This window comes from Syngnathus leptorhynchus, chromosome 11 (assembly GCF_054491065.1).
Source record: "Syngnathus leptorhynchus isolate UIUO chromosome 11, UIUO_Slep, whole genome shotgun sequence".
NCBI lineage: Eukaryota > Metazoa > Chordata > Actinopteri > Syngnathiformes > Syngnathidae > Syngnathus > Syngnathus leptorhynchus.
The window spans coordinates 10534545-10548752 of record NC_141205.1 but is presented as its reverse complement, the minus strand read 5'-3'; the positions used below and the strand labels follow the sequence as shown (position 1 = coordinate 10548752).

Sequence of the window (14208 nt, the reverse complement as noted above, 5' to 3'; positions counted from 1 at the left end):
AACTTTCAACAAAAAAAATCACCTTCCAAAAGTTTCTTCAGTAGACGTTAAACATTCAGGAATTGTTCCCCCATCAAGCGAACATGCCAAAAGAAGCGTTCTTCTCACCACGGCGAAAATACAAAGCCACCCACGCGCACACACACAACCTCTATTCCGGGCCTTTTAATAGACTACAGGTGCTGCCTAATAAGGGCCAATAAATGTGCCACGGCAGAGCAACTGCTATGTCGCTTGCTGAATAGGAAGAACAGAAATGTAATGGTGGTGGACAAGAGAGAGAGGGGGGGGTGCTGCTGGGGGAATCATCAGTGGACCGGAAAAGTCTCATAAAGTGCAAACCTGTTGCACTGTCATCAGCTTGGAGGACAATGGTGGTCCACTACCTCTCTTTATTATTAGCAGTAGCATTTTTGGCGCGACTAGAAGCCATCAGTACCGCTTGCGTTCGGTAAACTTCTGCTTCAAGCAGGTGCGTCCCAGAGTGAACTCCTGTGCTCCAACACGCGTTACCCCCCACATGGAAGAAATATAGTGAGACAAGTGAGTCAAAGAGGAGGAGCTGAAACAACAACAGCTGTGACAGCCGTATTGTCATTCCAACATTTGGTTCACACCGAGTGCAGGGGAAGGTCGCGACACGGCATGGAACCAACCGCTGGATTGCTACTGCACATCGTTGCCACGTTATTAGCCAAGCTGAGGAAGTTGTGTTACGATTATGCTCGTACGTTGTATTTTGTCAGACATATTTCAGTGTACTGTAGATCCAGATTTTTTTTACGGTATTGTTGGAGCCACCGAAGAGGATTTGTCTTATGATGTTAGTGGGTTGGATGACACATGCGGGAGGGGGACACCTGTGAGAGAAAATTCCTATCTTGGGGGGACCTGGCAAAGATTCATTTGCTTCTGAGGTCCCTTCTAGGTTTGGTTCACCCTACCCCCACCACCTCCAACACCACCGCTAACCCCTACATTCCACAAGCACACTAGCTCTCCTCAGCGGCGGCGGTGTGAAACCCACCGCGGCCGTCACACCTGTGTCCATCCAGTCACAACACGTACACCGTATTCCTGCAGAAATTACCCACGGGAAAGCTTTGTGTGTGGCCAACTACAACGCCACAAAGATCGGTTCAAAACAGGCTGCGCTGATTTGCAAACTCAAAATCATTTTTGTGAGGAATGACTAAAATGTCAGGAAAAGCCTCCTAGAACAGCTAACAGGTGACTCCCATTCAACATGTTTGAATGTGATCGGTTATTTCTGATCTAAATCTCCATTTGTAAGAGGGTGTGTACACTTCTGCAACCACATGGTCCTGGTTATAGATTTCAATGAGTCCCCAAGATGAGCCCAATCTTCCACAGCTATGTACCAGAGTGGGGTGTAGATATATTTGATGTGTGCGCTCTTCTTTTTTTTAAAGCCACAAGAGGCCATGTTTTATGTTTAAGCACATGTCATGAAATGAAGAAGACTTCTTTACTGGCATGTTTGGCAAACAGGAAATGAGGGCCCTTCTCGGTGTAATTAATAGGGCCAATTATGTAATCGGGGAGTAGTCTGCAGTTTTCTGCAAACAGGACCAGATGTCCCCTCCAATGCCTCCCCCCCACTTTCCACTCCAAAGGGACACCCTCATTCGTTTTGCCGTGATCACTTACAGTGGGGTCAGCACCAGTGCTTGGCCCACTTTGGCCTTTTTATTCCTTCTCTTGTAAATAAAGGCCGCGTGCTTTACAAGCCTCCCAATAACCGTAATACCTTCAGAGTCAATTAGCAGCCAGACGCACAAGATGGCGGACTGCGAGAAGGAGGGAATAGTGTCTTTTGTTGTTGTTTTTTTGCTTGGTAGCCATTGAAATCTGCCATATTTGTTACTTGTGGTCAAGAAAGTTCACTTTAGCTTTGCAAAGTTCCTTGTGTTATGAAGTTGATTCTATCTCCCACTTTTGTCGCTATTTGTCATCTTCTTGTCATCAAGTCTAGATGAGGGTTCAAAACAAACAAAATGGAGAGGAGCCACAAAGATGTACTATCTGATCTAAGTTCTGATCTTTTCTCTTTTTTTTTTTCCCAGTACAAACTGCTGAATCCAGGCAGTCAAACGCTAACTGTGAAAGATATAACGAGGGAGGAAAAGGAGCGATAGTGTAAAACAACAGCGGAAAAACATGTTTGGTCAACAAGCGTCAGAAAGCCAAGCCAAATGTGCAGCGGTCAGGCGGGGCTGGCCCGGGCCGGGAACGCTTGACTTGGAAATGTGTTCCAGCGGGGGAAAAAAAGCAGCCGAGCTCCCCGAGCGGCCGGGCCAGCAGTCGGCAACTTTCCCCCTGCTTTTTGGCTCCGGCGTCAAGCTTCCCTCCCTCCTTTGCTCCCTCCCTGCAGCCCACCCAAGAAGAAGCAGAGCAGCAGCAGCAACAGCAGCCCATGGGCGTACACTGGAGCGGCTGCACATTTAAAACAACATGTATCTCACTCTCACTGTCAAATGCTTCTTCCCTTTTCAAAACATACCACGCTTAATACAAATGGAAAGTTTTGTCTCATACAGAGCCAATGATAGCATTTCTTTACACTTAAAAAAAAAAGGGTTTTTTTGCCGACATCTGGTTGGGACTCATTTGGGCAACTTCCTGTTCAATTTGACACGTGCCCTGAAATTTTCTTGACAATAATATGTTGTCTGTGCCCCCACTAGTCTAAACATGGCATTCTTAATGATATTGCATTTGTGGAAGATGAGTTAAGCAGCAAAATGTACAACTTTTTATCCATCTCAGGGGCGGCCATTTTGCTAGTTGCTGTCAACTGAAAATGACATCACAGATGCCGGGTCTCGGGTCACAACCAATCAGGCTCAGCTTCAGAAAACTGCTGAGCTGTGATTGGTTGTGAACTGAGTGGCAACTGTGATGTCATTTTCAGTCCACTGCAAGTGACAAAATGGCCGCCCATCTGTGATGGATAAAAACAGGTGGATTTTGCCTGTTTAATTCCAATTCCACAAACAGAACACAAATCAAAATTTTGTGTTTCAACTAGTTGGGCTGTACAGAACGTATTATTATTTCAAACATAATTTGGGGTTTGACTTCCCCTTGACGACTTATATACTATGTCCTGTTGTAAAAGACTTCCACCCATTTTCAGTTTAGGACGTTGACATCTCATTCAAGTGGTTCCCTTTCCATTGAAATTTCCCCAAATTGGATGTAATCTTGTAAAAACATCATTCAAGTCCTTTCTCGAATCCTATATTAATTAATGTCAAAAGAAATCTGAGGCATGGCCATCAACCTTAACCTCAAAGAGCGTCTTAAATCGTTGGCACATCATCAAGGTGTCGAGTTTTCCCTGGAATCATCCCGGCGCATCCGTGACATTCCTCGTGGAGCCTTGAGGCAGGCGAAAGTCTGCAGAATGGGCGTCGGTGCGAATGCGTTGTGCTCATAAATCTGAGGACGCTTGACCTGTGCCTCGATGACGTATGGGTGTATCAGTGATGGCGGTCATAAATCACGTGTGCCAAGATTTCCTGTTATGGCATTGGATCTACTCGATGTCAGGCAGGCACACCACTTATTAGATGACTTAAAAAGAGGACATTAAGTGAAAATAATGAGGCAGTAAGATTTAAGCATAAGTAGAAAAGGATGGTGAGAAAAAAATGTAAATAAACGTTTTTTTCAAAAGTGAGAAAAGACGAAAGATGTTTACATTAAAAAATATCATTACAAATAAATTGAACTTTCTAAAAAATCAAATTATTGAAATGTTGCCTATTTCTATGCAAAAAGTAAGCAATGAATATGAGGAAAAAATTGACAAAATTGCATAAATATTTTTAAAACTCCGTCTTTTTCAATTGAAGAAAATTTATGAACACAGAAAACTATGTAGCCTTTTTTGTTAAAATGATTTTGGGGAAAGCAACGTATTTCTATGCAAAGATGTAGAGGGCCAGATATGTAAGTTTATAGGTCTAATGTCAAACTAATCAAATCCAAAATTTTATATAAAATGACATAAGATGAATTACAACCACATCCTAGCCTTTCTTTCTGCTAGCTTAATGCTAAGACTAAATAACATCTATGTTGTGGAAAAATAACCCGTTAAGTAATGGATTGAACACAAACACCGCAGCAACACAGGCGCACAAACAATACAGTCGTACTCAGTCATATATTATTTGTCCTTTGCAAGGAACAACTACTGACTGGAAGGCTGGAATGGATTCATATATTTCTATTCATTTCAATAGGAAAAGATTATTTGTCATATAATAGTGACAGCAGCAGACGTCCTCATGCACATCCCAAATATCTGCGTCATGAAGTGCTAACGTGATAGCGTACACCACGTGTACATTAAAAGAGGAACACAGCATGTCGAGGAACGCTGCCAAGTCAATAAAGTTATCTCCTCTCAGATAACACGCTTGTTGGCCGGCAAGGTCTGTGGCGAGACACGCGGATTGTGAGCGAGCCTCCGTTAGCGAGCCTCCGGTAGCCTACCTGCGCCAGCATTTTGTAATGGTCTCTTTATTTCAACCCACAAATACAACAAAAAAATTGCTGCATTATGTCCATCACTTTTTTGTTTAGACTGTTTCATTTTTGGGGTGAATAATATTCAATCTTGTCAAGCACATTGCTGTGATTCAATGCAGACTGAAATCCAGTCCTGTGGAAAGGAAGAAATAAGCGCTGCTAACGCATGTTTCGCTGCCAAATCCAAACAACTCTGAGGAACGTGCCACCTGGAGTCTGCTTTAAAATAGATGGACTTGATGTACTGTATAATATCAACCACAGACACACACCAGCAGTTACCATGCACGCCCACACACATTCAAACAGCGCTTGAGGCAAATGCTTGAATAATAGCAGCACATGTACTGGAATAAGATACAATCAACATTTAGCTTTGCCTCAAGTCAGTCAGTCAGTCTGTATTTCCAACGTTCCCAAGTTTTCTACGTACATCCAAATGTGTGTGTGTGTGTGTATGTGTGTGTGTGTGTGAATTTACGCCACCGGATCTGCAAGACTATAACAATGTGTACACCTCTGTCGAAAACTAACTTCTCCGTTCCGATGACGGTGAGCTAATGCGAATAAAGCTCGTGGAGTATCCCGAGCATCGTCGTTAACGTCTCCCGGCTTCTGTCCGGGCAAACTTCTTGGAACAGATAGACAGACAGACAGCTGCTATTAAAGCCTGATTGTTTCAGGTTCACAGGGTGTGAAAGGGCCTGATTGAGGGGCTGTGATCCCAGTGAGGGTGGTCTCACTCTCTCTCCCTCCCCCTCCTTAGTCTCTCACTTGCTCTCTGGAAGGTTGAACGAAGAAGCATGTTAGGGGGGGGGTGCACGATTACTGGCGTCACGTGATACTTGTTTTGGCCCAAAATGGAATCTGGAGGAAAAACACACAGTTGCTGTCTGCCTCTCATGTCACGTGATCCATACACCTTGGGTGATAACTTCTTCTACCTTACACGTGCACGGGAACCCTCTGTATGCTGATAAGCAACTTATCTTGGTGTCTGATAAAAGCCGAGTGGAGGCTTCTTTCTCCTAATGGGAAGACGACCCCTTCCCGTGTGTGCTCTATTTGTTTAAGACAAGTTCCCATTAAGGAGCCCGTTGGCCTTAAAGCACTTGATAAAGAGTGGGGGGGGGGGCCACGAGGAAGCCGCCCCCCCCCCCCACTGAGCTTTTCACATGTGGTCAAAGGACAAGTGCACTCTTCATACTGTCCCTTAAACTTCCCCCCTGTCAACCTTGAAGGAGGAGGACAAGAAAGTCAACTTATAATGTTACAGTAGACGTCAATGAAAATAATGCTTGGTCATAAGTGATACTACTCATCTCGCAATTTCAGTTCCTTCCGTTGTAGATCGAATTTATTGATACATATATATTAGGGGTGGAACAGTTTGACCGTTTCAGTTCAGTTTGTCTGTGTTCCATTGGGTCCATTTACAAAAACTCCTTTTTTTTTTTCATTTTTTCATGAGCGCTAAGCCAAGATGGCAGCGCGCATGGTTACGCCAACACATCATGATTCACACTTGAGTTTCAGACAACCAATGAAATGTGCGTCATATCCTCCCAGCAGCAGCTAATCATATTACGGATTGGGCATATACAATTAGAATCGGCTGGATACGACTAATCATAATAATCTATGTGCATCATATAAGACAATGATTTAAGCTTTTATGTAGGAGAGTAATGATTTGATCAGTGTTCTCTGATCTGTGGCGCCAAGGCACTCATTTTACCTCACAGTAAAGCACCAAATATAAATATTAGTCCGTTTAGTCATGAACGTACTTGATGTAAAATCTGGTAGTGTAATATTAAGTGGTAAATATCAATTTTACTTTTCGTAACAGAGCATATAGGCTCAGTTATGGCTGCTTTATACAATAAGGCTGGAATGACAAACACAGCAAAAGAATGGAACGCATCCCAACTGAGTCTTTATGTGCGCCCGCCGTGTCATTGACGCTTATTGTTGTGACATTTTATTGTGATGGTGGTTGACTTGCTTTTATACTTTTATGACTGTTTGGAGTGTTTCAAATATTTTACGTTGGCCTAGAGTGGCTCTTAAAATGCACAAAATGTCGAACTTCAAATCTCCATCATGAATATTACCGTACGTCTTTGTTGAACACATTAAGGTCTAGTGCTTTATTGTTTTGACAAAAATTGTGGTTAAGTTGATTTTGCACAAAAACGATGAAATACTTTTTCTTTGGTTTCTTGGGGAGTCCAAATTCAAATGACACTTTGTGTTTCCAAAGGGTCAGGCATATTACACAACTGTCACTCCAATGCTAACTTAACTTATTTTTGCACATTTTAATTTTTTTTATTTATTTGGCTTTGGGGGAAATCTGACATTACACTAAACATATAAAGCCACAATTAGTCATATTACATCAGTGACTCAAATTAAGAGAGTGCGTCATTGTTTAGACATTTTGTCGTAATCATTGGTTCACTTTTTTTTTAATGTTGCGTGGCTGTGACGAATATGAAAAAAGCATCTTCATCAATTAAATTAAATCTGAGTGCATTACTGTTTTGACATAAACAGCCATTAAGTTGTTCTCACACTTGTACAGCTGTCACGATGTTAAAAGCTTTGTTCTTTCTCTTATGGGGGATTTGAAAATTGTAGAAAACACAAAACCTCAAAAATGTTCTCTTTTTAGCATAAAGACCAGATGTCAGCAGCGAAATTGTTACATTGTAAAATGTTAAAAATTGGTACAATATGTGTGCACTGCGCATAAAACTGTATCACAGTTACAATCTGTTCCATGGGATTAACAGATTGTTTTTTCTTCTTCATCTGTATAACAATTCAAGAACGCTTAAATTGCAACTCAAAAAAGCTATTATGATGGCGAGGGTTCCAATTATTTATTGTGGGGCACCAAAACGGACTACGCTGTGGGAATGTGCACCTCGAATGCGTTGTCCTTTTTATTTGAACGTAAACCAATTGAGTTATCCAGCCCACACGTTTGGGCGTGTGTGTTTAGCACTTTTGTGGTAAATAAATTAGTGTTCCATTGAGTCCGTTGTTGACGCTCTTGGACAGGCGAAGAGTGTCCTAATCTGTCCACAGATTAGATTAAAAAAACCCTCAGGCCTCAACCGAGAAGTTGTGCACATCTTCTGGCAGGCAGGAGTGGTGTTTAAAAAAAAAGGGTGGGGGGGTGAAAAGAGGGTGGGAAGGGGGGGGGAGCACATTTGGGAATGATATTGGCACCTCAAGTATTTCAGGTTACAAGAAACAGCTGTTGGACACACATAGACAGACAAACATGATGATGATGTACCCCCACCCCAAAAAGTGCAGCACTCCATCACATGTAGAAGTGATGGAAAAAAGAAAAGTCGCACCACTTACCTCAGCCGGCATCAAACTTGTCAAAATCCTTGGAAGAGCTTCCCAAGTTCCACTTTTCCTATTGTGTTCTCGGATGCGAGAAATCCGGATTTCTCCCACGCACGCACGGACGGACGCACGCACGGACGCACGCACGCACGCGCGATGTATCCTCTTGTATCTTCTTTGTTCAAACTTTCGCTCTTCTTCTTTCGTGTGTTCGTTCTTTTTTTTTCTTTAGGCCAGCGTTGTCGTTCGGCTTCCCAAGTGGAAGCAACAACGTTGGCGGCCCATGTTCGGCAGCAACAAGGGAGTCCCGCAAGTTGCCTCGCTCGGCCCCTCCAAACGAGTAATGCGTAATGCACCCCCCTTCTCTCTCTCTCTCTCTCTCTCTCTCTCTCTCTCTCTCTCTCTCTCTCTCTCTCTCTCTCTCTCTCTCTCTCTCTCTCTCTCTCTCTCCTTCTCTGTCTCCCTTTCCCTCCCCTCCCACTCTCCTTCCATGCCTCCAGTCTGCGGACCACCCCGAAACAGGAAGTTCACTTTTTGTTGTTCTTGGCGCAAAAAGAAAAGAAAAGAAAAAGACATACAAGACGATGCTGCTTCTCTGCGTTTCTCTTCCAAGAGTTTGAATGCGCGCTTGTAAAAAAAAAACTAAAAAAAACACACAGACAAAACTTCCAAATAAATTTGACGACCGAGAAAAAAAACCCAACAACAAAAATGCATGTCGATAAATCAACTAAAGCACGTCGTCATTTGCTGTCATAAGTCATTTTGAATAATCGAGTGTGTTCTGTGTGTTTTCTAAAGTAAATTCAGCGTGTGTGGCTGACTGCATATGTGGATGGATGCTGCACACGTTGCTTCGAATTAACCGCAAAATCCGGACTAGATTAAAGTGCGTGCATGTGTGCGTGCGTGCGTCCTTGCGCGCGCACGCGTCACATTAGATACAGTGCACATGTTCACAGTCAAATTAGAACCAATTGGAGTTGAATTAGCAATTCTGATTTTGATAGTGTCAGACTGGATTGTTTTTACAGCGGTGCCTTGATTTAAGAGTTGAATTTGTTCCGTGACCATATTTGTAACTCAAATTACTTCCACCTCAAAGCAACTGTCTCCATTAAAAAGAATAGTAAAGACATTCATTTTCAAATTGTGAAACTTTAAACTGCGCTGCGAACTGTTGCTGTTGGATAAGCTTGGAAATTTATCCTCATATCACCAATCAAATAAAAAGAAGCAATGACAGTGCCCTATTGTGGCGTCGGGCCACTTATGTAACTATTTGTTTCTCTTGGCTCTGATTTCTTCCCTCTCTCACTCTCTCTCTCTCTCTCTCTCTCTCTGCTGCGTGGCCCTTGGATATAATTTCAATTCCTCAATAACTGGATCCCATGCTTCGCTCATAAAAAGTGTTTTTCATTATTTGCTGGCCGAAGCTTGTCACATAGCCTCCGAAAATTTTTGTACCTCCCCAGTGGTGGTTGGAAACCACATGTGATGATTGTCTATCTTTCCACTGATTTGTCCTTTCAAAATGGAATCACTTGTAAATCGTATGTATTTTTGTCCGATTTTTTCATTGATTTTTTTTGAAAACACTAGCTGGAGATGTTTTTAGTTTAACTTCTAAGATCATTTCATAGCATTGACAATATTATATAGCCCCTATAATACATAAGAAAATAAGATATTGGGCCTAATAGCTGGCTATAAAAAAAAAGACCAGTCAAAGCAGAGAGAGTCAGTGATTGAACAGTTGGTGACCTGGATGAAGGCAAAAGTCCAGCAGTAACATTTTGTCAATGAGAGTCTCGGGGCTTTAAGTCTCCCTTATAGCCTCCAAAGCCGAGAGTTCTTGGCCCCTAAATTGGCCCGCAGATGTCGAAGCCATATGCCGGTGCGTAAAATCCCGCACCCATTTGTCAATGGAGGGGATTAAAGGTGAGTGGGCAAATCCAGATACTAGACCCGTCCAAGGATAGTGGCTGTTTTGCTATTTCACTGGTGGCTTCATTCATCATATGGGTCAATTTAACCCTTTAAAGTAAAAGGAAGGTTGTTTCAGCAGGCTGCAAGATGTTCAAGGGTGAAGATGCTGATCTCATCCATTCTAAGAGGTGGCAGGAAGCAGCTGTTGCTAAATCGCACGACACCTGCACAGTATTCCCACATGCAGCAAAATCCAGCAGAATCTTTTAGGGAGATTTGTTTTTCCATTGCAGATGGTCACTAGCTCACGTTTTCTTCATCCCCATTGGCTCAGGTCCTGCAGTGACAGTGGCTCATATATAAGGTTGCACTCTCGCTCTTTCTCTTTCTACTCACATGCAGCTCGAGAAGACTTGCAACTGCAGGTAAGAGTTGGACACACAGCGATTACATAGAAATTAATGCAAATGCTTTAGGGGTGCATGCATTTGTTTGTCCGACAGACATTGTTTTAGCAATGGTTCCGCTGGAGCATTTTTGTCAGAAATTGCGTTGATTTCCAATTTATCTGCTGTTACTGGCTACAACATCAGGCACACCTGCACAATCTGATTCAATTGTGCTTGGACCTTTATTGTATTGACTACTAAGGCACTTTCTTCCTGTTTAAAATGTAGAATAATGATATTAATAATAATAATAATAATGTGTAATTATACTTGTAGTATAATTGCATGCGAATAATTTATTTCCAAGAGTTTGATTTATATTGATTTACTAAATTAATTAATTAATTTGTTGATTAATTAATTAATTAAAAATAGATTAATAAATGAGTCTTATTTTAGTGTTGGATTTTCCATATTGTTTATTCATCAAATACTCTTACTTAAATAAGATGCAACATATTTTGTAATTGTTATGGGAAAAAGGATCCTTTCTTTTACTTCATACTCTGTATCATCTGTTTATGGCGAGTGCAGGAGCTTGCGGCACGTCACTTCAATTTAAAAAAATTGAATGAAATTTCACGTAAAACGCATTGATTTTTAGCTTTGGTATTTTCCAAACATGTGGCTATTGTCTGTCTGTCTGTCTGTCTGTCTGTCTGTCTGAGCAGAAAGCTAGAGGGGTTGGGGTTATGTGAGGAGTGACGTAGTCTTTCGGTGTAGTGGCAACTGGAAATACTTGAAATAGGTTTGTGTTTGAGGTACTGCCGCTAGAGGGAAGCATTGCTCAATAACCATAGAACCAACGCAAACGTCAAACATTTCCAGTACTGTACAATTTACATACAAAAGTTTCATGTAGGTAGGACATATGATAATAAAGTTTAGAAGATAAATAATAAAACGGAAATTACAAACAAAAATGATTTATATTTGCACATACTATTACTTGTCTTTATTTTTTTGCTATTTGACAGGACTAAAAATGCCTTTAACGACAGTGTGTACATATCCACCACATAAGACAAAATAGAGTCCACCTGGTCATTGTTTTATCAAACCATTTTGCATTAAGTTCAGGTACAATAAATGATCTATGGTTAAACAAACCATCCATCTATCCATTTAGCCACTTGCTGACAATTTGTGTGCCATCTTCTAATTGATGTAACACTTGGCAGAGTGTCAGCGAGTGATAAAAGCAGCAGAGAGTGTTAAAAAGTGAGGTCGGCTGGTGTGGAATAACCTAATTAAGTGTTAGGTGTTTAATCTTGGACAGATTTAGGTCCCCCGCAGGAACAGGAACTTCTGCCATAAAGACTGAGGGCGAGGGTGGAACAGCACAAACTGTGACATTCATTCTCTCAATTTGTGCTCTCTGGGGATGCTAGATTATTTTACAGTCACACTCTCCGTTAACTAGTTTATGATAATTCATGATTTATGCACAATTAATGTATTTACATTGTAGCCAATGCTCAGTATACCTTAGGAGCCAGACCTTGAAATAAAAATCTAATTTTACCATACAATATTATTTGATGTTTATTGTTCAGATATTTATTTGTTATTTTATTACAAAACTATAGTCATTGTTCTTTAAACAGATATTCTTATCTTTGATCCTCATAATAATAGAATCCAGTCACAAGCCGGATTGTAAGTAAGCATAACCAAAAGTACATTTATACTTTGGGATTTTCCTGTACTTCCTGTACTTTCCTGTCAAAAGCGCCCTTTTGACTTTCTTCTTGAGAGTTCATGGAACAACAGAGCTGTCTTTGTTCAATTGACTAATAGGGATCAATCATGGATGATTACAGTTAGGCAAGCAGGCGTTGTTTTAATTGTCTTTCACTTTGTAGTAAATGTGACCCAGATTACCAAATTGTAAATTACTGGTGTAGCCTCTTTGGCAACACTACTTGCCCTTTTATCTACATTACATTAGGACAGCAGCCATTACATCAGCATTCACTTTCAGATAAAAGCAGCTGTGGAAAGAAAAAAAAAAAAAGAAAGTTTGTTTTAATCCAAGCTAAATAGAGTTCAATCAAGTTAAATATAGTGAAATCAAACATCCTCACGGGGATTGGTGTACTTTTGGGAGATTCCCAAACTCCTTACAGGGGAAACATTTTCTCTGACCCCAGCTTGAGAACTCCTGACCTATGACATGAAGGCAAAAAGAAAGCTATGGGAGTGAATTCATAGAAAAGTCTACTGTTGTTGTTGTTCAAGCAGGCGTGATGTAACGTAGCGATATAACGGTAACTGGGTCTGTCCTAATGGGATTACCCCGTGGATTTAAAAGTTATTCAAAGTGCTTCCTCCATCGTGAACATTGACCGCGTTTGTTGCCTGTATGGTACAGTGCTCATTTGATTGGACAGTCAACCAGTTTCTCTTCACAAATTCACCTTTTTGCCTTTTATCTACAGATTTTGTGCTTTTTAAACCCTGGCTAACGGGAAGGTAGTAATTAACGTCAAAGAAATATCTTGAATTGGTGCAATTTGACTGTTCTAATGTTGAAATCTTCATAAGAACGTATCTTGCCCAATATTGTTGCTTGAAACCAAAATGGCCAACTTCCTGTTCAATTCAATTCATCTTGATACAATAGACGTCCAATTTTGTGTCTATGGGTAGAAACGTCACAAGATTTATTTATTTTTTTACCAGAATGAAAATGTCTACAAAATATGTGAAGTCTATGAGTATGAAATAATTTCCTCCGTTGCCTTGTTTTGTTGCAGAATTTCTCAGGCACTCAATGATTTCTCTTTTGTTGACAGTTTAACCTTGACCTAATTCAATTACCTTGCATTATGTTAGTGCGGTTCAACATTGACTGGTGCATGGGAAAAGTATCGTCCCAAGTTACCCTGCTATGACGCTACAAGAGGACGAGGCCAGTCACACCTTATTAAGCCTCCCGAAAGGAGATTTTGTGGGATTGCGTGGAGTGAAGGATTAGGGTTTTAGTGGCCAACAGTAGGTCAGTGTGTTAGTATATCAGTGAGTCAGTAGGCTTTCAATTTTTCCCAGAGTGGGTCAGTTATCTGCTTTCCATTGGTGGCATCAATGCTGGTGACAAGGATTAGTCACCTCCATCCATCTACATTGATGTTTATAAATATTTTATGAATCCCAAAAAATGTAAAAAAACTGACCCTTTCATATAGAAAAAAAAAATCTATTTAAGAGCGAATTGATGGGATAACAAGGTGGGTTAAAGAGGTGAAGCTAAACTCTTAGAATAAATTCTTTCTTCTCTGTTTTACAACCCACTTTAGATATTGAGCACTACAATGCAGGCAAACGACATGGGTCATGTCAATGGCCGTTGAGAAAAAAAAAATGTGTATATTATAATTTGGATGTTGAACTGGTGCGCAGAGACGAGATGGCGCACGTGGCCTGGATGTTGTAATGTATCCTGAGTTGCATCACATGGAGATGATCATTTACCTTCATAGCCAAATGAAAATAAGCGCATGCCAAGGGAATGTGAAACTGTTGACACACCAAACACAGACAGTTGATAAAGCCACTTCGACTGTTTGTATGAGCAAACACACCCTTTGCCTTACAGACCGTCGACATGACGAGTAGCATGCTCACAGCGGCGTGTTTGATTGCATGGATGCCGAAAGCTTATGGATTAAAAAATAAAAAAAAAGATATTATATATATATATATATATATATATATATATATATATATATATATATATATATATATATATATATATATATATATTTATATATATATTGTTTGTTTATAATGGAATTCTGGGTGCAATATAAAACAAAAACAGCATAGATGCATTTGTTCATTTCTTTTATTTCCAAAAAGATTCATACAGTACATAAAAACTATAATGCTGTCA

General features: G+C 40.7%; 1 protein-coding gene across 4 annotated transcripts in view; it reads right to left on the bottom strand.

Moving 5' to 3' along the window:
• gli1 (GLI family zinc finger 1) overlaps positions 1 to 8281 on the bottom strand; it is a 30298-nt gene extending 22017 nt beyond the window's left edge. For all 4 annotated transcript variants that reach the window (XM_085924420.1, XM_085924422.1, XM_085924421.1 and 1 more), the window contains exon 1: positions 7948 to 8281. The gene's annotated coding sequence lies outside the window, so the exon portion shown is untranslated. The remainder of the gene's footprint in view (positions 1 to 7947) is intronic.
• Between the last annotated feature and the right edge of the window lie 5927 nt (positions 8282 to 14208).